The sequence below is a fragment of the Hyperolius riggenbachi genome, chromosome 1 (assembly GCF_040937935.1).
Source record: "Hyperolius riggenbachi isolate aHypRig1 chromosome 1, aHypRig1.pri, whole genome shotgun sequence".
In the NCBI taxonomy this organism is placed as follows: domain Eukaryota; kingdom Metazoa; phylum Chordata; class Amphibia; order Anura; family Hyperoliidae; genus Hyperolius; species Hyperolius riggenbachi.
Genome location: NC_090646.1, coordinates 496,362,785 through 496,390,101, shown reverse-complemented (window position 1 = coordinate 496,390,101; position 27,317 = coordinate 496,362,785). Strand labels below are relative to the sequence as shown.

Below are 27,317 nucleotides of genomic sequence, written 5' to 3'. Positions count from 1 at the left end.
AATAATTCACAACGTCAGTCAGCATTTATTTAAAGAAATCCTGTAACAAAAAAAAAACCCTCTGGTGGATACTTACCTCAGGAGGGGGAAGCCTCTGGATCCTAACGAGGCTTTCCCCGTCCTGGCAATCCAGCACTGCAAACACCCCCCCCCCCCCCGAACTTTTCTAGCTTTGTCGAGGAGGTTTAATGGGAGCCAAAGCCGGATTCCCCCAAGCTACAGATTGGAACCCTGAGGCTTCCCCCTCCCGAGGTAAGCATCTTCCAGAAGGTGTTTTTTTTGTTGTTGTTACAGAGACTCTTTAATTATATTGGAGATCCACTTTTGTTTCTTTTTTCTTAATTTAAGTGATTGTAAAATTGTTGTACAAAATGATTGTTCGTGATTGGTTCTTTCACTTTTCCAGTGTGGGTACAGGTGCAACCCAGCATCTGCACACTGGTTGTCCTCATTCTGCCCTCTCCACAGGGCATAACTGGGTGCTTAGGAAACAATAACAAATGATCATTTTCAGGTGACTTTAGTTGCGGTTGTGTATTACACATTTGACCATGGATAGAGATTTATCTCCTGGGGGTAAGGAGGGGAAAGGGTATAATATGTGTGTGGTCAGAAAGTAGGTGTGGCTTCAGGGTTATTATAATATTTCCAATTATTATGTTTTAAATTATAGGGTTCTCAATTATACTGCCCCTAAGTTTCTTCCGATAGTGGGTGCCTAAATTTCCCACTTCACTTTCGCATGACATGCAAATATTACCTATGACAGACAGGTATCAACGAGGTGCAGATATTGATAACAGGCTTATGTTAATGACGTGTAGATTATACCATTTACAAGTAGATATCATCAACATTAAGCAGATTGTATTATCATTATTACTATTATTAGACTTGGTTCACACTAGACATAAAAACGGACCATTTCCTGGAGACAATCGGATAAACAATCAATTGTTTCTGTGTTATGTATAGGATCTGTTCAGGCATGCACGTCACGAGCTCATGATCATGAGTAACTCGTGATCACGAGCTTTTTTTTTTTTGCAATCACGAGTTCATGATCGGCTCTCATGAATGGGGATCACAAGTCGGTATTCGTGATTAAAAACCCGCCAACTTTAGTGGTTAATAGCAAAGCCCCCTTACATGCTAGAAACACCAAATTTGCAGGTTATGTTAAGAAGAACAGTGGGAACATTTTTTTTCAAAAGGACCTTATAGTTTTTGAGTAAATCAATTTTAAAGTTTCAAAGGAAAAAGTAGACATTTAAATGCGGTAAATGACAGTTAATGTAGCAAACCTAACGGTAGTGTAAAACTACATATATCAAAAGAAAGAGCAATTCATTTCCTGATGCGTTTCCAGGGGGTCCGTATGCACCCCCTGGAAACCCCTCCGGAGCCGCAACGACTTTGCCAGGGATCGCAATATGGCTGTATAAAGATCCCTGGTATCTTTTCCTATTTTTTAAACTTTTTTTTATGTTCAGAGGGTGGGAAATAAAAAAAAAAAAAGTTGTGGGGTCCCCCCTCCCAGGCATCTTTAACCCCTTGTCCCCCATGCAGGCTGGGATAGCCAGAATGCGGAGCCCTGACCGAGTGGGGCTTTGCACCCTGAACTATACCAGCCTGCATGGTCCATGGTACGGGGGGAGGGGCCTCCGGGAGAGAGGGGCGGCCATGCCTTCACCTCCCCCCCCCCCCACCGGAGCCCTTGTCCAATCCATGGACAAGAGGCTCTTCCCCATCTCCAGTGCCCCAGGAGGAGGTGGAGCGACGACTCCCTGGGGGGTTTATGGTCGAACACTTTCATTCCAGCGCAGGAGACTTGGGCGCAGCAGTGAGTAACTTTAGCTGAAATTACTTATAAAACACTATAATTCGGCCTCCAGCAATTGCTGGAAGCCGAATCATTTCATTCCCTACCATCCATGGTGGCCTGGAGGGGGAATAGTATTTAATACAGCCGGGAGTTGTGCAGCAGCAGGATCAGCCATATACCGGCTGTGTTCTGTCGCCCAAGTCTCCTGCGCCGATTCTTCTCGTACGCTTTATGGTGACATTTGGGAGACCCCAGATGCCCGCCCCCTCCCAGGAGAAATGAGTATAGGGGTACTGTGTACCCCTTACCCATTTCCACAAAGGGTTAAATAAAAAAAAAACACGACAACGAGAAAAGTCCTTTATTAATCTTAATTAACCAAAAATACTTACCTGTACCTTTAAAAAAAATGTTCCCATGCCAATATCCTCGGAAAAGGTCCCTCGCCAATATCCCCTATCTTGCGATCTTCTTAAGTTTATTAAGATGGGTGCACTGGGTGCCGGCATGGGTGTGGGAGGCAGGGAGGACAGCGGGAGCTAGCGGTGTGGCGTCCGCATAGGATGCGCTCTCAGCTATACTTAGTATAGCTGAGAGCAGTGTGGCGTGTGTGGCGGTGGCCAGCAGAGATCTTCAATCAACTTGGAAGATCGCAAGATTAGAGGATATTGGTATGGCAGCTTTTCTGAGGATACTGGCGTGGGACCATTTTTTTTTTAAGGTACAGGTAAGTATTTCTGGTTGATTAAGATTAATAAATAACTTCTCATTGTTGTGTTTTATTTCATTTAACCCTTTGTGGAAATGGGTAAGGGCTACTTTGTATCCCTATACTCATTTCTCTTGGGAGGGGGCGGGCATCTGGGGTCCCCTTCTTAAAGGTGTCTCCCAGATGCCACCATGAACCCCCCCCAGGGAGTTATTGCCCCCACCTCCTCCTGGGGTACCGACGGTGGGGAAGAGCCCCTTGTCCATGGATTGGAAAAGGGCTCCTGGGGGGAGGGGAAGGCTTGGCCGTCCCTCTCCCCCAGAGCACCCCCCATACCATGGACCATGCGGGCTGGAATAGCTCAGTGTGCGAAGCGGTGGGTTTTTAATCACGAATACAGACTTGTGATTACATGCGTTTATTCAATTTGAAACCGCTCTCGAGTCGGATATCCCATTCTACTAGTGATTATGATAACAAGTCAATTCGGAAGTGGGCGGAGTCATGCTTGTGATCACTCGTATTCGTGATCAGGGGTATCCGAGCAACTCTGCAGACATGTTCCTTTTCAATATTTCAGATGTCATCATTATGGCAGAGGAAAGCAAAGTACCATCTTATATAAGTTTTCCAAACACTACATACGCTACATACACTACGTATGCTGTCGGACACAATGAAAGTCTATAGAAACAGACTACATCCATTAAATCGTACATAATAATTTTCCTGCTTGGGGTCTCTAAACCCTTGAGAGCTAGTTTGTTTGAGGTGACCCAGTAAGAAACCTCTTTATGGACTTCCCGGTTGCTTATTTTTATACCTGGCCTAGTGATTCTATGAATAAACTAATATGCAAAATCATTAAGCCTGGCACTGCTGGGGTTTATTGGATTCATTGTGCTATGTTTCAGGGCCATCTTCCTCTTGCTCAATGCCCTGAAGCTGCTTGGTGGCATATTAATTCAGCAGCAGACTCCTACTTGGCACCGGACAAGGGTGGTGGGGGGTGACTAGCCTTGATATGGGAGGAACAGGAGCGAGTGCTGCAGGAAGCCAAGGACGCACTGAACTGGCAACCTGAGGATATCTAAGGGGACAACTGACGGGACAAAAAGAGTCTGCTGGCGTAGGGAAGGGTGTCAGCTGGGAACAGAATGACACCAAGACCATTTTAGCAGCCTATAGGTATGCTGTGCTTGAGGTGACCCAATGGGAAACCACTATACTGACTACCCCGATGCACATTATTGCAAAGTTAAGGTGTCTGCCAGGAAACAGCGTCGCTCCTTCCTATAAGATGAGGCATTTTTTAAAAATTAAATAATGTACACACAGTGATTTTACACATTAGTTTATTCATATATTCACACAAATCAAAAGCACATGTTGCCATTGAAAAGCATTTTGTGCGATGTTGCATTGTGCAAAATTGCCCACAATTTTAAGTGTGGTCCTAGCCTAAGAGGTTTTGGAGTTTTCATGTTTTTATTTTTAGTTTGAGGCTATAAAGGGCTGTACAGTAATTACTTTACTGTTCACCATATACATGCTGCCACTTGGAGAAATCATACAAAAACATGGCCTGACATATCATTGCTATGCTGATGACACCCAGCTATATTTGTCATTCAAACCTGACGTCACAGACCCTACTCCACAAATAAACGCATGCTTAGCTGAGCTTCAGGAGTGGATGAATAATAATTGGCTAAAACTTAATGCTGACAAAACTGAGGTTCTTGTTATCGAGGGCCAGGGCTCAACAGCAAAGCAGCTCCAGTCTCAACCAACACCGCTAAGGATAGGGAGCTCAGACCTGAACAACTCAGACTGTGTGCGCAGCCTGGGAGTACTGATTGATGGGAAATTAAGCTTCAGGAATCAAATCTCAGCTGTTGTGAAACATTCCTTCTTTCACCTAAGGAATATTGCAAGGATTAAACACCTAATTCCTTCAGAGGATCTTCCAACCCTAGTTCATGCCTTCGTCACATCAAGGTTAGACTACTGCAACGTCCTCTACACAGGCCTGCATAAGAAAGACTTACGCCGCCTGCAATTAGTACAGAATGCCGCCGCAAGGCTGTTAACAAGCCAACCCCGCCATTGCCACATAACACCAACCCTGAGCTCACTCCACTGGCTACCGATAAAATTGAGAATTCTGTTTAAGATTGGCTTACTGACATTCAAATCCTTGCACAATCTGGGCCCTGGATACCTGAAGGACTTGTTGCAACTACATCACACCCCCCACAATCTTAGATCAAAAGGACGTAACACCTTGGTCACTCCCAGAGTCCACCTCAAAACCTTTGGAGACAGAGCCTTTTGTCATGCTGCCCCTACACTTTGGAACTCCCTGCCACACCCAATCAGGACAGCCCCATCCCTGGAAACATTTAAGTCTAAACTGAAAACCTACCTTTTCAGTCTGGCATTCATGAACATCTGACTATCCCCTCTGTAACACAACCCAGCCTGAAACCCTGTATTAATCTGAGACACAGCTATGCGCTTTGAGTCCTATGGGAGAAAAGCGCTTTACAAATGTTATTGTATTGTATTGTATTGTATGCTGCCATACGCTTACCTGGAGTGTCAGTGAAGTCATTTGTGCCAAACAAGTTCTGTTTGTAATTCGCCTTTCCTCATTTATGTTTCACATCTTGAAAAATGTTTTATCATTGAAATAAATTGGATGAATTTAGGAATGGGAACTTTTAGCAGAGAGAGGCAAAGTAGAAATGGCCCATTACATGCAATTTTTATAAACAGGCCACAGTGTTCTGCTGTTTAGCATGCGACTGTCCTAGCCCTACAGTTCATGTGCCTGTATGACTGTAGTAGATACATTAGATTGTAAGCTTCACTGTAAGGAGGTATACCCTTCAATGTACTCAGTAGAACACTGTGTAATATATCAATTCATCATATACATTATATTTTAATATGTATAATGGACGTCTCCTACCCATATACCTCTGACACTGCTTGCAGCTATCTACAGGCTTCTATGTAAGGAGTTTTCAGTGAAAACACACGTCACATTGTGTAATAGTACATGTAAGAAAAAAATAAGTACCTTTTTATTACTTTGAATAAAAAATGTTGATCCTGAACTCTGACTTTTCCCGTGTTGCTAGGCATTACAACCAACAGCATCTGTCCTCAACCAAACAATATCAAAGTGAAATATTAGGAGCAGTAAGTGAGGTAAAGACAACAACAAATATAACTATCCTCTTATACACTTATAATTACAGATAAAAACATAGAACTAAGGGCTAGTAAGCTGCCTTAACACAATATTATTCTCGCTAAAGGTATTCTTTATTTAATTGCTGTTGCCAGATGGTACCAAGTGCCACTACACACAGTCCGTTGTAGATGCATTTTTTTGGGGAAACATCTGGTATTTAAATAGAGCACTGAAATCTCCTGATATCTTGTTTGAATAGATTATCTTTTATCAGTTAGTATTTTTTTTCCAGTCTTCATATTTACATAGTTGTGTTGAAAAAGACATACGTCCATTGAGACAAACCAGAAAATAAGGTACAACACTAGCTGCACCTTCACATATCTCAGTTGATCCAAAGAAAGGCAAAAGACCCTTACAAGGCTTGGAGCAATTATCCCTAAAAGGAAAAGAAAAACCCTACCCGACTCCAGATAGCAATCAGATAAAATCCCTGGATCAACACTGCCAGGAATTATTTGGTACTGTAATTACAACCATGAATTTCCTTCAATGCAAAGAAAACCTTCTAAGTCCCCTTAAATGCAGCTGTTGAATTTGCCATAACTACTTCCTGGGGTAATACAGTCCACATTTTAATCCCTCTTACTGTAAAAAAAAACCCCTTTCCTAAATAATTGGCAAAAACTTTTTTCCTCCATCAGATCATGCCTTTTGACACAGTCCTATGGACAAAACACTCATCTGCCAACATTTTATATTGATGTATTTATATATGTTAATTAGATCTCCTTTACAGCTAGCCATACATCTAGCGATGATGGACAGATTCAACCAAGAGACAAATCTCTCTCTGATCGGAGATCTGTCAGCTGCTCTTACACCGATGGCTGAATTTCAGCATGAATCAGCCGAGGTTGCTGCATTCTCCTCCTCGCCGCTGTGTGTGTATGTATATGTCTTTGTGTGTAATGTATAAATGTGCTGTAATGTGCATTTATACATTACCTATCCTGTGTCCCAGTGGCTGTCCATCTTCCACCTCTCTCCAATTATCCGCATACACGCTGCCGGCGTGGCACCTGTCACTGCCTCGCACCTGAACAAGCAAGTTGGCCCTACATCTTGCAACATGTACAATTGATTAATGCAATCAATTTCATCCCGAAATCGAATCCCGAAAGTGTATGCCTGACATTGTCGGTCAGGCATACACTTGGCGGCTTTGATTTTCATCCGATTTATATCATAATTATCAAATCAGATGGTCGATTGGCCACCAAATTGCCTGATGTATGGCCACCTTAAGATTTTTTTTTTCTCTAGACTTAATAAGCCCAGATTATCTAACTTTTCCAGGTAAGTGAGACCTTCTAATCAGTTTTGTTGTTGATTTCTACACCTGCTCTAAAACCACAATATCCCTTCATTCCATATCCTAGATGTGGCCCTACAAGAGAGCTAAACAGGGGCAGTATTATCCTAGCATCCCAAGTTTTTATTTCCTTATTGATGCATCCCAAAAAAGTTATTTGTTTTAGCCTCGTTTTCCTCTTTTTACATTCTCTAAGGTGAACAAAGGTTAACATATTAAATTGAACATATTCTCTGAATTTGAAACGGAAAGTCATTGAGGGGAAAAGGGTGTGACCTTTATTTCAGAAAACAGCATTTGATTGGTTAGTTATTTTGACAATATTGTAATGCCAAGACTACCCAGTTCTAATATCAAAAACATCTATGCAAAGTTGACATTGGCAGGCCCATTGGCTTTGGTGGAGAGACTCCCCAAGACACTAGGGTGCCTGCGGCTGAAAAGGAATGTTCCGCCCTCTGGCCTCCATGGCTCCCTGCCAACACCTATTGCTGATCCTGCGACCTGTGCATGTGATTAGCACATGCTGGTGGGAAATAATTTGCGATGAGGCACAGTGAAAGAAGTGGAGGAGCATCAGGAAAGATGAGTAAGGGCCAATTCACACTGGAGCTTTTCCTGCACGATTTCCGCACAACTTTCAATCCCTACGGTTTTAAAAAGCACTATTGTAATGCAAATTGTATGGCAGTGATCTCACTCTAAGTGCCATTAAAGCGGAATATAACCCTGCATTTCAACTTTGCTCTAAAACATTATTTACAGCATATTATATGCAAAAAGCATTTTTTTTACTAGACCAGCATTGGAAGGGTTAAACACAGAGGTTTTTAACCAGTTCACCCCCAAGGGTTTTTATCCTAACGGACCAGAGCAATTTTCAGTTGTCAGCGCTCCTCCCTTTTATTCCCTAATAACTTTATTACTACTTATCACAAGAAAATGATCTATACCTCGTTTTTTTCGCCACCAATTAGGCTTTCTGTGGATAGTACATTTTGCTAAGAATTTTTTTATTCTAAATGCATTTTAATTAGAAAAACAGAAAAAAAAAGAAAAAAAATCATTATTTCTCAGTGTTCAGCCTTTATAGTTTTAAAATTAAACATTCTCCTGTGGATAAAACAAACACGTTTTATTTGCCCAGTGGTCCCGATAATTAAACCGTTTAGATTATGTTCCTACCACAATGTATGGCGACAGTATATTATTTTGAAATATAAGTGGTTATTTTTCTGTTTGTTCTGGCCATAATTACAAGCCCCTATGTAATAAATTAAAATTAATTTTCCCCCATAAAATATAGAATAAAAAAAGCTGAGTCCCTAAGGCAACTATTTATTTATTTTTTTTAAGCTGATTTTTTTTTTTACAAGTGTTTTTTTTGGGGGGGAGGGTTGGAAGTGTAATTTTATTAATGATGTGTATATACTTGAAAATGTATGTATTTTGTAAGTGTAATATACTTTTTGGCCACAAGATGGCGCTGGTGAACACTCATAGGACGTGTTCACTTTTTTTTTTTTTTTTTTACACACTTTATTAAACTGTTACATTTCCTGTTTATGTGAATGGACGTAGCCGCTGTTCGCGGTCACGTCCATTCACTCCAGGCACTGCGATTGGGTAGAGGACTGTTCAGTCCTCTTCCCCAATCGCCCAGCACGGGATCCCGACGGTAATGGCGGCGGTAGCGGCGGACACACGGCGGTAGCAGCGGCGGGAATGCGCGACGTATTAAAACGTCATGTTGCTGTTAATAGCGGTAAGCATGACGTTTTAATACGTTAGGATGGCGGTAAATGGTTAAGTTCCATGCAGACGTTCAGATAGTTACATTCTATTTAGTTATATGTATATATTTAGAAATGTTACACACTCTTTGGCTGTCCTCCAACTCCTTCTCAGTGAGAGAGATGAGTCACAATAAACACTTAGATACATCTATGTAAACAAAAAGTATCTAACTCAAGTTCGGATGCGTCTGCAAAAATCTCCAGGGACTTTAAAGCCCTGTGTAACTCTTCCAATGCTGGTCTAGTAAAAAAAAAAATGCTGGTTGCATATAATATACTGTAAATAATGTTTTAGAGCAAAGTTGAAATGCAGGGTTATATTCCGCTTTAAGTAATAATAATTAGTGAAATTTGCAATGTGCTGCAATCGCTGCAAAATCGTTTTCATAAACAATAAAAAATCATGGGAAAACCGCTTTTCAAATTTCTAGCGATTTTTTTTTTTTTTTTTTTAATATAGCATTTTGCGAGTCACAGTATGAATGGGCCCTTAATAGTTATTGCCTGCTTTGCATGTTCAGCCCTGGACAAAGCATATATAAAATATATAGGGCTTGATTCACAAAAGGGTGCTAAGTGTTAGCACGCCAGTGAAAAGCCCCTTAGCGTGCGCAAAGTGCCTTTGCACGCACTAATATTTGCGCAAAAGTTTGCGCGCTCAAACTTTAAGTGGGTGCGCGCGAAACGTCGCACAGGTGCGCCCAAAACGTCACATCAGTTCACCTGCGTTACAGGCGCAATGATGCGACGTTTCATTTTGGCCGTACCAGTGCGACATTTCGGCAACACCGTGCAACATTTTGCACGCACCGCGCAGCGCTAAACTTTGCTCGCAAACAGTAATAGCTTTGGTCGTGCAAACTAGCACCCTAGTTTGCACGTCCAAAGCTTTAAAACGTGCTGAGTTAGCACCGGTTAGTGAATCGAGGTCTAAATAAGCAACTCCTATGAAATGCAAACCTTTATTGTAGCAAGGGTAGCAATACTTTCACTTTAATTAAAGCTGTAGCAGCTGCCATTTTGATAATAAACTCAAAAATTCTGTGGACTGAGCATTTGAGGTTCTGGATTTATAAAGAGGCTTTTGGTAATGTTCTCCGGTCTGGGACGGTCATGCTAAAAGCACACTTGAACTGAGAGGAGAGTTTTGTCCAGCCAATATGGGAAATGGCCAGCTGATTGGGCCAATACAGGAAATACTGACTTTTTTTTTTAACTTTGGCCTAACATGACTAAATCTTGCTGGCCAAGTCCAGAAGTGCCCTCCTACCGCTTCCTGCTGCGTTCTGCCCTTTGGGCTCTGCCTGACCAAACTGCCGGCTCTGCAGGATTACGAGAAGGCTGCAGCTGGCCACTGTGGAGGCAGCTCCAGGGTCCTGTCTGCAGAACGGAGAGGCAATGTGGTAACTTAATGTCCTGTGTGTGCAGAACAAGATTTGGCAAGGGGTGCAGATAGCGGCTAAAGATCCTGTATGCTTAAAATGGAGACAGTGGGAGGACACTTCGGGACTTGGCCAGCCACATCTAGTCATGTTGCATTCTGGCTGGCCAAAGTCCGAAAAAACGTGTTTATTATCTGTATTGGCCACATCAGCCAGCCATTTCCTGTATTAGCCGGCCTTAACCCAAAATAGCTGGATTTCGGGTTCTAGACGGAAAATATACAATGAGAGGCTTCTTTTGCACCTAAGCTCTTTGTACATTGCTATCTTGTGTAGTTTCAGATATACAGTACACTGTGAATTATAGTGTGTGTTTAGAATCTGGAAGGTAGTGTGTGTACACAATCTAGATTGCTATCTGTTTTAATATGCCATAACACTTCTTATAACGGTTAGAGGGGTGTCTTAAAAGTTATAATCCATAAAAATAACTGTGACCTTGAAGAGGATTCCAAAAATGAAAAAAAAGTGTGATGTCTTCCGTTGGATTTTATGTTGCAAGAAGCAGTAAACATTACTTTGAAATGTGTATGGCAAGACTACTTATTTTCTAAGCTAAATGTCATAAAATCTATTGTTCTAGCCGCAAACTACCTAATATATGACGTTGTCTAGGAAATATTTTGTGCCCGTTAATAGAATAACTTTAGCTCCTGTGCAGCCTCAGCCACTATCCTAAAACTGTCTTGTGTATGAGTAGTATTGGTAATAGCGTGCCACTAACTTCTAATGTAGATGGTCCTTTGACAAGGAGGTCTTTAGCTGTCAGATAGCAAAAGCTGCCTTGTTTCAGTGTCAGACTCAAACATGTAAGAGGACAGAGATTGTAGACATTCACCTTTGGATAAGGGTAAGCACATATTGGTAAGCTTTGAGCTAGGTAGTTGTGGGGCTCCTATTTCAGTAAGCAGAAATATCCTTTTGCTGCATTATTTCTTCTGAATTTAAGACTGCATTAGTCTATGAGAAGAAAATCATAATTTATATTTAAGGGAAAGAAGTCAATCTGCACTGGTTCAATCCCTTGTCTTGATGTAGGGTGGATGTTCCTCAGTAGCCTGACGGTTCATTGATAATGGGAACAATTAAGCTAAGTACACATGGACCAACCTGCAGCCTGATTATCATGCGACTTTAGTCTTTTGGACAATCAGGCATGTGTACGCGTGCAAACGACTTGACGAGCAACTGATAACAGGCGGTTTGCCAGATCCAACTGTCAGATCTATGTTGGTCTGATATCATGCAGTTGGTGCATGTGTACAAGTTGTTTGAAAGACTTGTACTTGTTTTGAATGTGTAGTCCGTCAGTCCTCTTGCATGCACAGTATGTTAATTGGGTTGGTTGTTTAGCCGTCTAGGCGTGTGTACGTACAAGTTATGCGGTTCGTCAGGTTGTGTGGTTTGTCATGTTGGTCATGTGGTTGTGTGCATGTTGGACGTATGTACGAGCCTTTAGACTAGGTACAGCCCATCTTAATTACCTGTTGAATCTAACTCAACAAACAGTATACCACGCCTTGATCAGACAAATTTCCAGAAGATTTGAGACAAAACTTTCTGAAATTTATCAGTTGAGAAAGGGTTAGGCCCCCTTCCCATTAAAATGAACGGGAATCGCAATTATGGTGGTGTAGTGGGTTCTCAGTTCGAATCCCAGCCAAGGCACTATTTGCAAAAAGTTTATATGTTCTTCCCAGGGGCTTGATTCACTAAGACAAATAGCATGCCTTATCAAAGTTAACACGCCTTATCAGAGTAGCAAACGAACCCGCAGGGGCTCAGGGCAGGATGAGTGGAGCTCTCGTCATTGCCAATTAGCAGGCATAAGTTCGTAGCGCTCGCTATGCTACTCTGATAAGCTGTGTTAACTTTGTTAAGGCGTGTTAACTTTGATAAGGCATGCTATTTGTCTTAGTGAAAAGACTCATGAATGTGTGGGTTTCCTCCAGGCATTTTGTTTCCGCACACATCCAAAACATCCAAATACGTTTATTGGCTTCCCCCTAAATTGGCCCTAGACTATGTATGATACATACACTACACGATACATACATAAACTATGGTAGGGATTAGATTGTAAGCCCCTCTGAAGGACAGTTAAGTGACAAGACTATATACTGCATATATGTACAGCGCTGAGAAATATGTCAGCACTATATAAATACTAAATAATAATCGGTAACCATGGACTGCAGTTTCACCGTAAATCGCAATGTATGAATGGGGACATGTGCATTCTATTCACTTCTGATGTCAATATGGATTACTTTGCATTGCGTTCCTGACAATAAAGCCTAAAATTGCAATAAGTGGGTAAGAGGCCTTAGGCTTGGTTCATTCCACGCCGATAATTGTTTTGTTTACTGCATCGGAGGACAGCAGATCAACAATATTATAGGCAGTGTTCTCCCCAGGCTCTTTTAGCCGGTTGCAACATCCAGCTAGTTTTGGTGAACACCCGGCTGTTATCAGCTCACCTCCTCCTCTGTTGTAAGCAGAGTTGTGCTGAAAAGTGGCGGCCTTCCATTCTCTCATCTCACCCCACCCGCCTATTTTTTCATGACACCCTGCTGGAAAAAAATTCTGGGGAGAACACCGCTTAGGTATTGGATCTGTGCTGTGTATGACGTATCCCAGGGCTTTCCAACTCTGTCCTCAACTACCACCAACAGTACATGGCTTGTAGAAAAACACAATCATTCACAGGTGGGAAAATTATTATCTCAGCAGAGCTGATTAGCTACCTCTGTGGATTGCCACAAAACATGTATTGTTGGTGGTACTTGAGGACAGGGTTGTGAAGCTGCGACAGATCCAAAGGAGCGAACCCATCGGAGATGACCTGTGGTGGGTTTAAAATGTGATGAAGGCAAATGTCCAGTCATCAGTCCATTATCCAGACCTCATGCGTGGTACGTTATGTAGTATAACTGTCTGTAGCATAAGATTAAATCCACCTCTGAATGGATGAATAAATACAAAATCAAGGTTTGTGTATAGCCTAGCCATTACTTTGAGATGTTGTGGCAGGATTTTAAATGAGCAGTTCATAAATACACTCTATTGTGGCTAAATGAGAACATTTCTGTTAAGCAGTGTAAGCACAACGATGCCCAAGTCTGGTGGTGGCACAACCAAATCTGGATTCTGAAGGTTATGGAGGCAGTTACCTTCTCATGCTTGTGACATTGGCGTTGGTGAGGATTTTCTTCAATAAATCAAATGAGTTTCCCCAAACATTTTATTGTGTTTACTTAAGTTGTCTTTTGCAATTTGATAAATGTGTTTGAAGATCATAAACAAATGTGTTAGATAAACAAAAACAGGAAATTAGAAAAGAGGCTCATACTTTTTCACACCACTGTATACCCTAATCTGTCATTAGCACTATGCTTGCCTGATGCTTTTCCCTAACCAATAAAAACATAGCCTATCCTAACCATAGGACCCTCACTCTAAACTTCATGATATATTGTCAATATGTGTCTGTAGCAGGTCAGGTGTACTGCCTTGTATGCACAGAAGAATGTTTTTCAGTTGTATCATATATAAATTCTAATAATTTTTAATAAAGCTTTTAGATGCTATCTTATTCTCGCTGTTGGTGCATTACACCATAAATATTTATTGTGTTAAAATTACCTCACTCTAATCCTCCCTCCCAACCTCAGCCTTCTCTGACCTTTCCAACTGAAAAATGTATGTACTGTACTAGCATAATGCTGATAACACTGCTGATGTGCCAACACACAGACTACCAAGCACTAAATTAACTGCTTTGCTAGAGAAAATCCATCTAAATACAAGAGAAAACACACACACACACGCGCACACACACAGTCCAAGCCAACAGTGCTATAGTGCTACCTACATATTTATTGTGCTGTGTTGTGGTCAATTGATTTTTGTGTGCTTCTGGTGTACACTTAACGACCGCCTAATGCCTAACGCCGATGAAAAATGAGTTTCACTTACCTGGGGCTTCTACCAGCCCCATGCAGTCATCCTGTGCCCTCCTAGTTACTCACTGCTGCTCCAGTCCCCCGCTGGCAGCTTGCCGACCTCGGAGGTCGGCAGGCCGCATTCCGTACATTTTTACGCATTCCCGCTAGTGCAGGAACATTAACACATACATTTTTACGCGTTAGTGAATCAATGCTTAAATTTTTACGCATTAAACCAGTAACGCGTAAAAATGTATGTGTTAATGTTCCTGCATTAGCGGGAATGCGTAAAAATGTACGGAATGCGGCCTGCCGACCTCCGAGGTCGGCAAGCTGCCAGCGGGGGACTGGAGCAGCAGTGAGTAACTAGGAGGGCACAGGATGGCTGCATGGGGCTGGTAGAAGCCCCAGGTAAGTGAAACTCATTTTTTTAATTTTGCGTGGACCTTCCGTTTTAAAGACCACTCCAGCGAAAAATGTGGGTAGTTAAAATATGACAAAACCGAAAGATTTTGTACTAGTCCATCTTTTAATGGGGGATTTTTAGGGTTTTCTTTGTTTTAAAAAGCATTTCCTGAACAGCAGTTGCTAAATCTAACTGACAAAATAGTGTCAGTGTAAAATAGTGAGTAGGGAGGCTGGCTGGTATCTTAATATTTTGGCAGTTCAGGAAATGCTTTTGAAAACAAAGAAAACCCTCAGGATTCCCCATGAAGAGTTGGACTAGTCCAAAACCTGTTGGTTCCGTCAGATTTTAACTGCTTACTTCTTTCGCTGTAGTGATCCTTTAATACATATTATTTAATGAAGGTGAAGTTTGTATTAACTCTGAATTAACCAATGCAAATGCAGGTAAGTTATACAACTAACAGTATGAAAATACTGACATGTTCTTTTTTGATATGCAGTATTACCTTTTTTAATGAAAGATATAAATATACATACTCAGCTATATATAGCATTACAAAAATGAGATCAGTGAGTAGAAATAACGGCTATACCACAATATATAGCAATACTGACAATTTCAGGACAAAAATAAAAGATCATCAGAATATAAGTCTTCATAAAATATTTCCTGCATTTCATTTCCCTTGAGTAGTCAGTGTAAGAGATGCATTTGCCCTGAACTGCTGAGAGTCCTGGCAAGGGAACACCTCCTTCTTGCTAGGGGAGGATCAGAGGGAATTATAATGTCAAGTAATTTGTACAGCTTAGAATGCTAACTAGCTTCAAGGCATCTGATAACCCCAGCGCAAGGTTCCAAGCAGTCCACTGGCAGGAATCCTACTGCCCTGTAAAATTACCTTAAAGGACCACTGTTTTTGGAAATCTTCAAATTTAAAATATAGATAAACACATACAAATAAGAAGTATGTTTCTTCCTCAGTAAAATAAGCCATAAATTATTTTCTCCTATGTTGCTGTCAATTACAGTAAGTAGTAGAAATCCGACAGAACCAAAAGGTTTTAGGCTAGCCCATCTTCTCATGGGGGATTCTCAGGATGGCCTTTATTGTTTATAAAGATACTCCCTGGAAAGGATTTATACAAAGTTGCTGGCCAGCTTTCCTGCTCGCTGCACACTTTTTGTTGCAATTGTAAGGAACAACTGCCATTCACTAAGTGCTTTTGAGAAGAAATCCCTGCGAATCCCCCATTAGGAGATGGGCTAGTCCAAAACCTGTTGGTTCTGTCAGATTTCTATTACTTACTGTAAGTGACAGCAACATAGGAGAAAAGTAATGTATGGCTCATTTTACTCTGGGAAAAATGCACTTATCTGTATATGTTTACATATATTTTACATTTTAAGATTTCTGTGATAGTGGTCCTTTAAAGAATGAGATGTAATAAGAAAAACCTCCCCTGGGGGGTACTTACCTCGAGTGGCAGAAGCCTCCAGATCCTATTGAGGCTTCCCTGTCCTCCTCGGTCCCACGGTGGCGGCGAAAATCCTCCCGGAACGGCGGCGATGTAAATATTTACGTCCCGGGCTCCAGCGCAGGCGCAGTATCAGCTCTCTGCCTTGGAAATAGAAGGAAATAGCCGTTCGCTGTCGGGCCACTCTACTGCGCAGGCGCAAGTCTCCTGCGCCTGCTCAGTAGAGCGGACCCCACGGAGATTGGCTATTTTCGCCTATCTCCGTGCGGAGAGCCGCAACAGCGTCCCTGCTGGAGCCAGGAAAGGTAAATAAATCAGTGCTTGTCAGCCTTGTCGAGGGAGGATTCCGGGACACTTCGGGGGAGCCAGCGCTGGACTGCCTGCAGCTACAGGGGAGGGGGAAACCTCATTGGTGAGTACCCCCCAGGGGACGTTTTTTTGGTTACACGTTCTCTTTAAAGTGTAACTCTAGTCACAGAAATTGGACAGTGCAGCTTTCAGTTTGTGTAGGCACAATTACAATAATCTTTTATTATGTGTAATAATTATTGAATCCTGGACTTGTTGGCAAAAAACTGCTCTACAGAACTATGGTCTTATGCCATCCCACCCTGTCTATTGCACTCATGGCTTTTAAAAAATCATGCCAAAAGGATGCCCCTAACATGATCCATGCCTTTCCTTATGTTAGGGGTAGTTACTTTAAAAATCACCTTTATACTGTCCATTCTTTAGGTACACAAATACTCATGTAATGTCTAAAGCTCTTGCTGCATTTTGCACAGTTAAAAATGAAGAGACTGGAACAGATTACTCAGGCTGATATGTCCGATAACCTCCTGATCAAGAACTGGATTGATTTTCAGATCAGTACTGCACAAAATCGATCCCGTTCTCGATTAGAAGCAGATTAGACATGGCAGAAATTATCACTCTCATTGAACTGATTGGAAAATTGAATTGTGTGTACCAGCCTTAAAGAGGAACTCCAGTGAAAATGATGTAATAAAAAAGTGCTCGATTTTTACAATAGTTATGTATAAATGATTCAGTGTTTGTCCATTGTAAAATCTTTCCTCTCCCTGACTTACATTCTGACATTCATCACATGGTGACATTTTTACTGCTGGCAGGTGATGCCAGTGGAAGGAGATGCTGCATGCTTTTTTGGCAGTTGGACCCAGCTGTAAGCAGCTGTTATTTCCCACAATGCAATGAGGTTCACTGACAGGAAACTGTCAAGACCATAGTCCTGACATCACACTGTGGGAGGGGTTTCACCACAATATCAGCCATACAGAGCCCCCTGATGAACCGTTTGTGAACAGGAAAAGATTTCTCATAGAAAAGGGGATGTCAGCTACTGATTGAGATGAAGTTCAATTCTTGGTCACGGTTTCTTTTTAAGGGCACATACTGGACTGCATGCACCTTCACTGCTGCTTGCTGGGCTTTAGGGATGAGCACCGGATAAAATCAGATAAAAATAAAAATCGGATTTCATCCTCTAATTAGTGCACCTGAGCGGTGTGTGTGGGGTTTAAACGTACCCAGCAGCCTTCTTCTTTAACCCGTCCCACGCTACGTTCCAAGCCGCATCACGTGACTATAAACACTTCCTCCTTCCGAGTTGAAGGAGGAAGCGTAGTAGTCATGTGACGCAGCTTGGAACGCAGCGTGGGACGCGCCGTGGGATGGGTCAAAGAAGGCTGCTGGGTAGGTTTAACCCCCCCAAATTTTATCCAGAGCTCATCCCTGCTGGGCTTCACTTTTAATGTTATAAACTTTAGATAGGATATTAAAACGAAAACTTTAGTTAGCATCATATTAATATTTATTAAATGGAGCTACACTGCACTGCACACAGTTGTGGACAGCAGCAATGTTGAACAGTGTGTACCATTTGGCACCATTTTCATTGAGAATGGGCCCTAAAAGGTTATTGAAACCTACAGGGTACATTGCCACTTTGCCATTTCACAGCTTTGCAGAGTATAGTTGAAGCTGCGGAAAAAGAACCTGTGTACTCTGTGAGGATGCTGCAATCTTTTCAGTGCTCGAGTAAGTTACAGTCACTTTGCCAGTAGGTAAAGGATGACTATGTTTACTTAAAGAAAACCTGAACTGAAACTTTAAAGTCAACATAAACATACACAGGTCATACTTACCTCCTGCATAGTCTACTCATCCATCTCTTTTTCCTCTCCTGTGTCCCATTTGTCCACTGTGATCGATGAAATTCTCCATCCTCCATTTTGAAAATGGCCATTACCTCATAATAGCTTTCTAGTCAGCACACTGTTAAACTGTAACATTGTCCACTTGAGCCATAGGGAAACATGGATATTACCTGGCACATCAGTTGACCTCTCAGCTATAACTGACATCAACTGATATATAACTGACAGCAACTGATATATTTCAGTTCTGACAAAATGTTGTCAGAACTGGAAAGGATTGTTGTCAGAAGAAAATGGTGGGCTTCTGAGAGGAACTGATGGCAAGGTAACTATGTAATGTTCATTTGAAGTTACCTCATGTGTTTATATTAAATAATTTTACTCAGTTCAGGCTCCCTTTAATAACTACCTCTGTATTTTTGCTTACCAAAGTGCATAAATGAAATACCAGGGACTGTAGATGACTATTAGAAATAGATATAGTCTTTGCAGCCTATTGTTACCTAAGGATAAATTGTACATAATATCACTTATTGTGGGAGCTAGACTAGGAAATAAGTTCTCATGATGATTCCCTGACAGGAAGGAAGAGTGCTCCAGCATCATGGTTATTTATGGGGAGAGGCGCTCTGGGCTTGACTATACTATAGTAACTGGCACTTCATTTGGCCTGAGGAAGTGGGCATAGACCCATGAAACATGTTGCTATTGCATAATATAATTTCCTTTAATTGCAAATCCTGTGTCATTCAGAGGTAAGCCACCTCTTTATTTAACTTTTTAGTTGTTTTTAACTCTTTTCGGTTAACCCTTTTGGGTGCCTCTACCCTTGTTGTGCAGTTATCTCTTTCTGTGAAGGGACTTGTGGTCCTGGCTGTGGCTCTGCCACAGTAAGTTTCAACGTTTTTTAGAGAGACTGACCACCACTTGATTGGGTTCGTACAAGTGAAGAAGGGTTTGTGAATCTCCACCTGCCTACTTGGTTGGTTGCCCTGTTTGCAACCCTCCTTTGTGAGTACTACTTCTCCTTCACCTTTCTGTTAATTTTAATAAAATATTGAACTATTTTGGCTCTCTGTCATTGTGCTTGTTTTGAAGGTGTCACGGCACCTTACCCTCACCATATTTATGGAGATAACTATCCAGCAGAAGACATGGTCCCATCACAAAAATATCAATTGCAGCTCTCTGAAGTTACACCACCTAGTGTACCTCTCAGATTGTTTTTTTTTTTCAGCAGACAAAAGATAACATCACTTACCTTCTTTGGCAACTACAATATATGTGGAAGAAAGACTTTTCATTGTGTGCTGTGCACTTTAAAACCCTTTAGTTTCTCAGTCATTTGCTTTAAAAGTGGATGTACACTTCTCAAATCAATAGGTGAGCGTTATGCAAGGCATACATGTGAAATGGACAATAAAACAAATGTTTTCTTGACATTGACTCGTACAGCCTGTTGTGTACCAATTACTGTGTGCACCAGATAGATGTACACAGCTGTTTAGCAAATCATTTATCTTGGTGGATGTGTGTAGTTGCTGGCACACATGACATTGCGCTGACTTCTGTAATTCATCATTTCTCAAACTTTGATATGCAACCCATTAATGAACATATGGGCGCATATATTTTTATCTGACTTGCTTGGATGATTTTGAGCCCAGCTAGAATGGAGTTATGAAAGTAATTAGATGTGGTGTTTTCTGATAAACTGTCACTTGCATTTTGTTATTCCGACTCCCTGCAGTGCTCAGCATGATAATTAAATCCAGTTTCTGTGTGTGCTCTGCTTATTGTGGCTTTCAAGCACTGCAGTGGTTAATTTAATTGTCTCCTTTTTTTCTAGTATATGTGTAATCATTGTAGCAGGGAGGCAAAACTTCTGGCCAATTTGTAGCTCGGAGTGACACAACTGCTGAAGGCAGTGCTGTCTAATTGCTTTCTCGCTTCCTATAATATATTTCATTTCAGCTGCATCCCCTTGGAGGGTGGAGATGTCTTCTGAATGAATATCACCCACTTTAGACAGGTTTTTGATAGCGCTGTAGTTGCTGTAGTGGTTCTTGCCACTTTCTTTAGCTGTTACTGTCTTGATATCATCAATGCAAGCCATCAGATTGTCATCTCAGAGTAATAGAGTTATAGAAACAAATATATCTGTAATAGATGGTGGCTTATTTATCGTGATATGCTGTTCAGGTCTGTTCTTCATCTTTAGCCTATGAAATGTGAAGATTTCCTGACATTAAGTAATCAGTCTTTCCTGTTTTACAGCATACATCAATAGGTAGTTTTTTTATTTTTTTTTTCTTCATTCATGTTAAGGTTTGCTGGATTAAATACTTGAAGGAATACCCAGACAGCTCAAAGATTCCGATTGTATTTTAAAGGAATACTATCAATACCCAAGTGTTCTAAAATGACAATGTGCAAATAAAGTCTAAGTAGCTGTGTAAACCTTTTTCTAATTTTCATGTTAAATATCAGAGGCAAAAGCTTTCATTCATTGTGTATAGGATTTAACTCTATTGGGGCAAAGGGGTGTCTGCCTCAATGCACAGCCAGTGTTGTTTTTTGCGTATCGGACTACAGAGTGTTTTTCCCTGGAAGCAAAAAAGGCATGAAAAGTTGTTGAGTCACTGACAATTAATGTTTAAAACAAGTTACATTTCCTCTGCTCTCTGCAGACAGCTCAAAAACACAGGCAGCTTCTGAGAGCTCTCTCACAGACAGTTAAACACATACAGATAACAGTGAGGGAATCCCCCTCCCCTCATTGTTCACTCTCCTGTCACAAAATGAGCAGACTGCCATCAGTTCAGAGTGAAAGGAATTTGTTACAGTAAACAAGAGATAAGCAAATGAAATGTATACATCATTATTTACCAGCACTTCAGGAACTCTCTCAAACTCAGGTTAAAAAACAAATGTTAATCGATAGTGTCCCTTTAAGTTAAGGTGGCCATACATCAGGCGACATGACGGCCAATTGACCATCTGATTCGATAATTATAATCAAATCTGATGAAAATCGGTGCCACCAAGTGCATGCCGGATCAACGATGCAACCCATTTTAGACCAAATCAAATTTGGTTGCATTAATCAGTCTGACATGTTGCAAGAGGTCGGGCTGTCATGGTCGGTCGGGTGCATGGTTATAATGGCGAGCGATATTGGGACCAGAAAAAACCCTTACACTGTCCTCCCCAATGGTCTATGTGCCCCCCTATACATTACCTGTCTGCGGGCAGTGTTGTCTCCAGGCTGGCTTCGGGTGCTGTCCTCTGTCCATACACGTGCCCCACGTGGTTCCCAGCGCATGTTACTTTGGCAACCATATAGGGCGCATGTATGGACGGAGGAGCCTGGAGTCGGTGGCGGACGTGGACAGGTAATGTATAGTGCACTAGGCACCAGGGGGCACATTGACTTTTAGGGGGGACAGCATTGTGGCGGCAGAGGTGGCAGATGCGGCGTCACAAGGCCAATTCTGGACCAATTTCAGCATGAAATTGATTGAGAATCGACCTGTGGTGTACATTAGAGAGAGATCTGTCTCTTGGTCGATCTGCCCATATATGGTAACCTTTATGGTTATCTGGCTAACATTGCAGGCCAATCTTCATTTTGTTTTGTTGCTAGGTAGGTAATACTGGGCACAGGTATGATGCCTGCATACATGCACCTATGGCTGGCTAAATGCAGATAACCATTGTTTACTGAGACGTTTGTAAATCAGCATCTCTGTCACATAAACCCATCCATGATGGACAGATTTAGTAGAGTTAAGAGATTTAACAAAATATCCAAATATAAGGTACAAATCCTCAAGCATCTTTCCTGTTATAAGGTAACTCTGAGTGCAAATAAAGTGTCTGCATGTAACTGAAATCACATGATGGCACTAATATGTGACACCATGTCATCTTCAGTGTATTGTGATTAATGAGGAAACTCTGATTCTGTAAAGAATTGCGCATGCAATGCACACACCATAACCGCACTAAGCCGCTGCCCACCCTAAGCCGCTGCCCACAACTATTCCCTCCACACTAAGCTGCTGCTCTAAGCTGCCACTCACACTAAACTGCCACCCTCAACTGCGTCGCCCACACTAAGCTGTTGCTAAACTAAGTCACACATACTAAGCTGCTGGCCACAACTGCACAGCCCACACTAGGCCACACCCCCAGTATGTCCATGCACACTTAAGTATGCACGGACGCACCTGCAACTGCACGTGCACACCACAACTGCTACCTACAACTGTGCTGCCCTCACTAAGCCGCCCCCCCCCCCCCCCCCATAAGCTGATTCCACCATCCGTGCATACTTACAACCTTTGGTTAGTATATAGGAAAACGATGCTCCTCTGCAATGAACTATACTTTCATCAATGGTTTATTTTGGGTTAAAAGTAAAAAGAAAGCCCAAGTGTGCTTTCACAGATTGATTCTAAGGGTTGTGCTCTATTTATTCCTGGTTTGCTTAATCTCGAGAACCCAATAACAACATTAGCAGCAGATGTAGAAAAGTTTGGCATTCCGCTGATGAGGTTTAACAACTCTCAGCAACTACCGGTATTTATGAATTGTAATACAAATAATACACTGAATAACTGAAGGCCACAACACTGTCCTTGGGCATTTAGTTGGTTTGTAGCCATCAATTTGTTGGACAGAAATAAGACCCTTAAATCAGACACATTCACATGCACCTCTGTATTTATGATCTATTTGCAGCAGTTTTTATTGGAAAAAGTGTTTAATTATTCACAAGTAATGCTGAGTACTTGCTCTCCCCTGTGCATTTGTGCTGGGTAACACAGCATCATAAATTGCAAATTAGAGTAATTCATTTAAAATATTAACTTTTAGTGGTTACTTTGAACTAGTGTGGTAAATTAGTAGTATAGATGAGATGATTTGGCATTAAAGGACCACTATTGCAAACATTGTAAAATTAAAAAAAACTTGTACACATACCGGTAGTTATTAGATGTACTTTTCTCCCAGAGTAAAATTATTTTAACATTTTCTTATATGTTACAATAGGCATTCATAATCAGACAGGCTGTAGACTAGTCCATCTCCTCATAGGAGGATTCTCAGTAGTTCCTTCATTCCTTACAAAAGCATGCCATTTAAATGATTTATGGATTTATAGAAAGATGTCAGCCACCCTGCCTACTCATTTCTACACAATTTTGGCAGTTGAACAAATCAACTGCCAATCAGTAAGTGCTTTTGTAAATAAAGTAAACCCTGAGATGGACTAGTCTAAAACTTGTCAGATTTTTACGACCTAATGTAAGTGACAGCGACATATGAAAAATATATTTATAATGCATTTTGCTCTGGGTCAAATCTCAATTTCATACATATGCATACACATGCATTTTAAATGTTCTCATTGTTTCATGATGGTGATCATCTAGGGCTTATTGGAATATAAAATAAGGGAATGACATGTTAGTAAATAAGTTGTGTTATTGTATTTTGATACAGTAGCCTGTCGTGAGAACTTTTTTTCCCAAATAAACCCATGCTATCCTAGCTTCGTTTTACTTAAAAATTACTTTATCCTCAACAAGGGACACCCCATGTGCTCATTACCTTTTTTCTGTCACCCCTTACATCACTTCCTGGAGTTACCTGCTATTCAACTTCTGACTTCCTTTTCCTCTTTCAATTATCCCACTCCCATCAATAGGAATAGCCCATTTGTGTTGCCTTCCTTCCAACTGTTCCTTCCCTGGCCATTGAATAAAAAATGCATCCTTTTCTCCTCAGCTAAATGATTGTGACGCAACTCTGTTGGGAGGAAAGGGGTGCACTCGGGGGGTAGCACTTAAGTACTGACTTGAGTATAAGCCCTGACCATCACTTTTGGGACAATTATACTTGAGTATATACAGTACTGGTGTGAAAATTGGGTGGACGGAACATCAGTAACCTTCGGTATGCTGATGACACAACTCTTCTCTCAGAAACGGTGGATGGCCTGCAGCATCTGATTAATCGAATCAAAGATGAAAGTGTAAAGTTCAGCCTCCACCTGTATATCAAAAAGACCAAGATCATGACAACAGTAGATGACAGCAATATCAAGATAGCAGTTGAAAATGAAAAGATTGATTGTGTGCAGGAATTCACCTTCCTCGGCTCTCAGATCGATCGAAATTGTGATTGTAGTCATGAAATAAAACATCAGATAACCCTTGGCAGAAACGCGATGGTAAGCATGAACCAAGTATGGAAAAGCAAAGCCATTAGCATTACGACCAAATATAGACTGTTTCATGCCCTTGTTTTCCCCATAACCATGTGTGGCTGCGAAAGTTGGACCCTAAGAACAGCAGATAGAAGAAAAATCGACTCATTCGAGTTGTGGTGCTGGCGACTGTTGCTTCGCATTCCATGGACAGCAAGAATGACGAACAAAGAAGTATTGGAATGTATAAGACCAGACCTGTCACTGGAAGGCAAGATCAGCAGACTCAGACTCACATATTTCGGCCATGTGATGCGATCAAATTCCTTAGAGAAAGACCTAATGCTAGGATTGATCACTGGCAAAAGTCGACAAGGCCGCCAGAGAATGCGTTTGCTTGACACCATCAAAGCTGACACAGGATTAAGCTTAACGCAACTGGCAGAAATGATACAAGATCGAACAGCATGGAGAAAGCTAACCCATAGAATCGCCAAGAGTCTGATACGACTGAATGGATAACATTATCATCATCAGTACAGTACTATTGAGTTTACAACGCAAAATAAGTTTCTGCTAGATCAGCAGGTATGGAAATCCAGAGTTCTGTTTGATTTTAAAGTTGATAGGAATAAAATGATATCTAGGAGTAGGACTAGGAAAAGTTTTCCAGAATAGTCAGGTTGTGGTAGTGAATGCCGACTTCTGTCAAAGGACTTCTGAGGCCAAAACGAAAAAAAAGTTAAATACCTGCATCGCATATGAAGGCACGGACGACGCCGTCCGCCGGGCAGATCGCTCAAACTCACTTTTATCAAGCGAACGACAGTCTGTACACACGCCCGATTTAGCGGGTGAACGACTGAACGACGGGATGTTCAAACGACCCGTCGTTCACGGAAATCCGACGTGTGTATGGGCCTTTACTCTCCAATACCTTGAACACTACTCTGCACTCAGCGAATAAGTATGATTCTGACTCTGATGTACATAGTATAGAAACAAACCTTTTTAGTCATCTTAAGGACTTCTGCACAGGTCACATGAGTAACAAACTGGCTTACCCAGCGTATCAGTGATAAAGGTTATCAATTTGATTAATCAGGTCAGATCAGGCTTACTCAATTTGCTTGATAGGAATAGGGCATCTTAGTTAATAAAAATAATACCATCACTATACTGTGCCTACAAGTACACTACAATAGTGCATTAACGCCCTTTGGTGTGTAGCAGCGTTCCCATTAATGAAATTTTAAGCGTGTCAGTAGAAAATGGCTGGATTTCTGGTATTTTTTTTTTTAACTGGCAAAAATATACCTGTTAAATGGTATTTTTAAGGGATTTTAGTCTTTTCACATTTATTTCAGCTCCAGTTCTTTTGATAAACAAGAAGAAATGATCTGGTGTCAGCAGCATATAGAGATGAATACATAAAAGCAGTCAATTTCACGCTTTGTTGTCCATGAAAATGTCCACTTTTACATTCTTACTCAGACCTAAGGCAGCATAGTGTTTTATTATGGTCAGCCATTCCTGTAAAGGCTAAATGTACGCCGAACAACAAATATTCTATCTTCTTATATCTCTTAGGCATTCCAGCAGGGAGATACCCATCAAAGGAGTTCTTGGATGCATGAAATGGAAATACACTTGGGTCTGAATGGATAGTTACCTCTTTCCTATTCTGCAGACATCTTATGCTTGTAACCCCATGCATTCTTTTTCTGCAGATGGGAGATTTGTTAGTAGAATGCTATATTTAAGATTAACTTGTTTAGAGTCAAACTCTATCTATCTTAAAGAGGATGTATAACGTCAAAACGTCCCCTGGGGGGTACTCACCTCGGGTGGGGGAAGCCTCCGGATCCTAATGAGGCTTCCCGCGCCGTCCTCCGTCCCTCAGGGGTCTCGCTGTAGCCCTCCGTGCAAGATGACATCAATATTTACCTTCCCGGCTCCTGCGCAGGCGCTCTGATGGCTGTCGGCTCCGAAGTAGGCGGAAATACCCGATCGCCGTCGGGTCTGCTCTACTGCGCAGGCGCAAGTTTCTGGCGCCTGCGCAGTAGAGCGGACCCGACTGAGATCGGGTATTTCCGGCTACTTCGGTGCCGAAAGCAGCCACAGCGCCCCCGCTGGAGCCAGCAAAGGTAAATATTTAATTTACAGTCGGGTCTGTCGCCGGCTGTTCGGAGGGCTGCAGCGAGACCCCCGTGGGACAGAGGATGGCGTGGGAAGCCTCATTAGGATCCGGAGGCTTCCCCCACCCGAGGTGAGTACCCCCAGGGGATGTTTTTGATGTTACAGAGTCTCTTTAAGGTACATACTCACTATTCAGCTAGATTTTTTTTAATATAGCCTTTTGATATGATACAAACCTCAACTCTACAACTCTCCAGCCACAACAAAACATTTGTAAAGCATTTTACTTCCATAGGAACCAGTGCATTGGCGTATTTTAGATCAGTACATAGTTGCGGTTTGTGATGTGTTTTACATGGAAAAATGTTATGTGATCATAAGTGCCAGACTGAGCAGGTGTCTTTCCAGTTTTTATTTAAATGCCTCCATCCAAGCTGTCTTGACTGGGTGTGGCAAGACGTTCAAAAGGGTAAGGGTAGCATGACAGACGGTTCTAGCTCCGAAAGGTTTTTAGTTGGACTCTCTGGGTTGTCAAGTTATTGGATCCTTTCGATCTGAGTTTGTGGGAGGTGAGATGCAGTTGCAACAAACCCTTCAG

The 27,317-nt window shown here is 41.7% G+C and overlaps 1 protein-coding gene across 15 annotated transcripts in view; it reads left to right on the top strand.

Annotated features, from left to right (window-relative positions):
- The window catches only part of ARVCF (ARVCF delta catenin family member), a 1,120,703-nt gene that overhangs the window by 2,868 nt on the left and 1,090,518 nt on the right, over nucleotides 1-27,317 (top strand). The gene's annotated exons all lie outside the window — the stretch shown is intronic.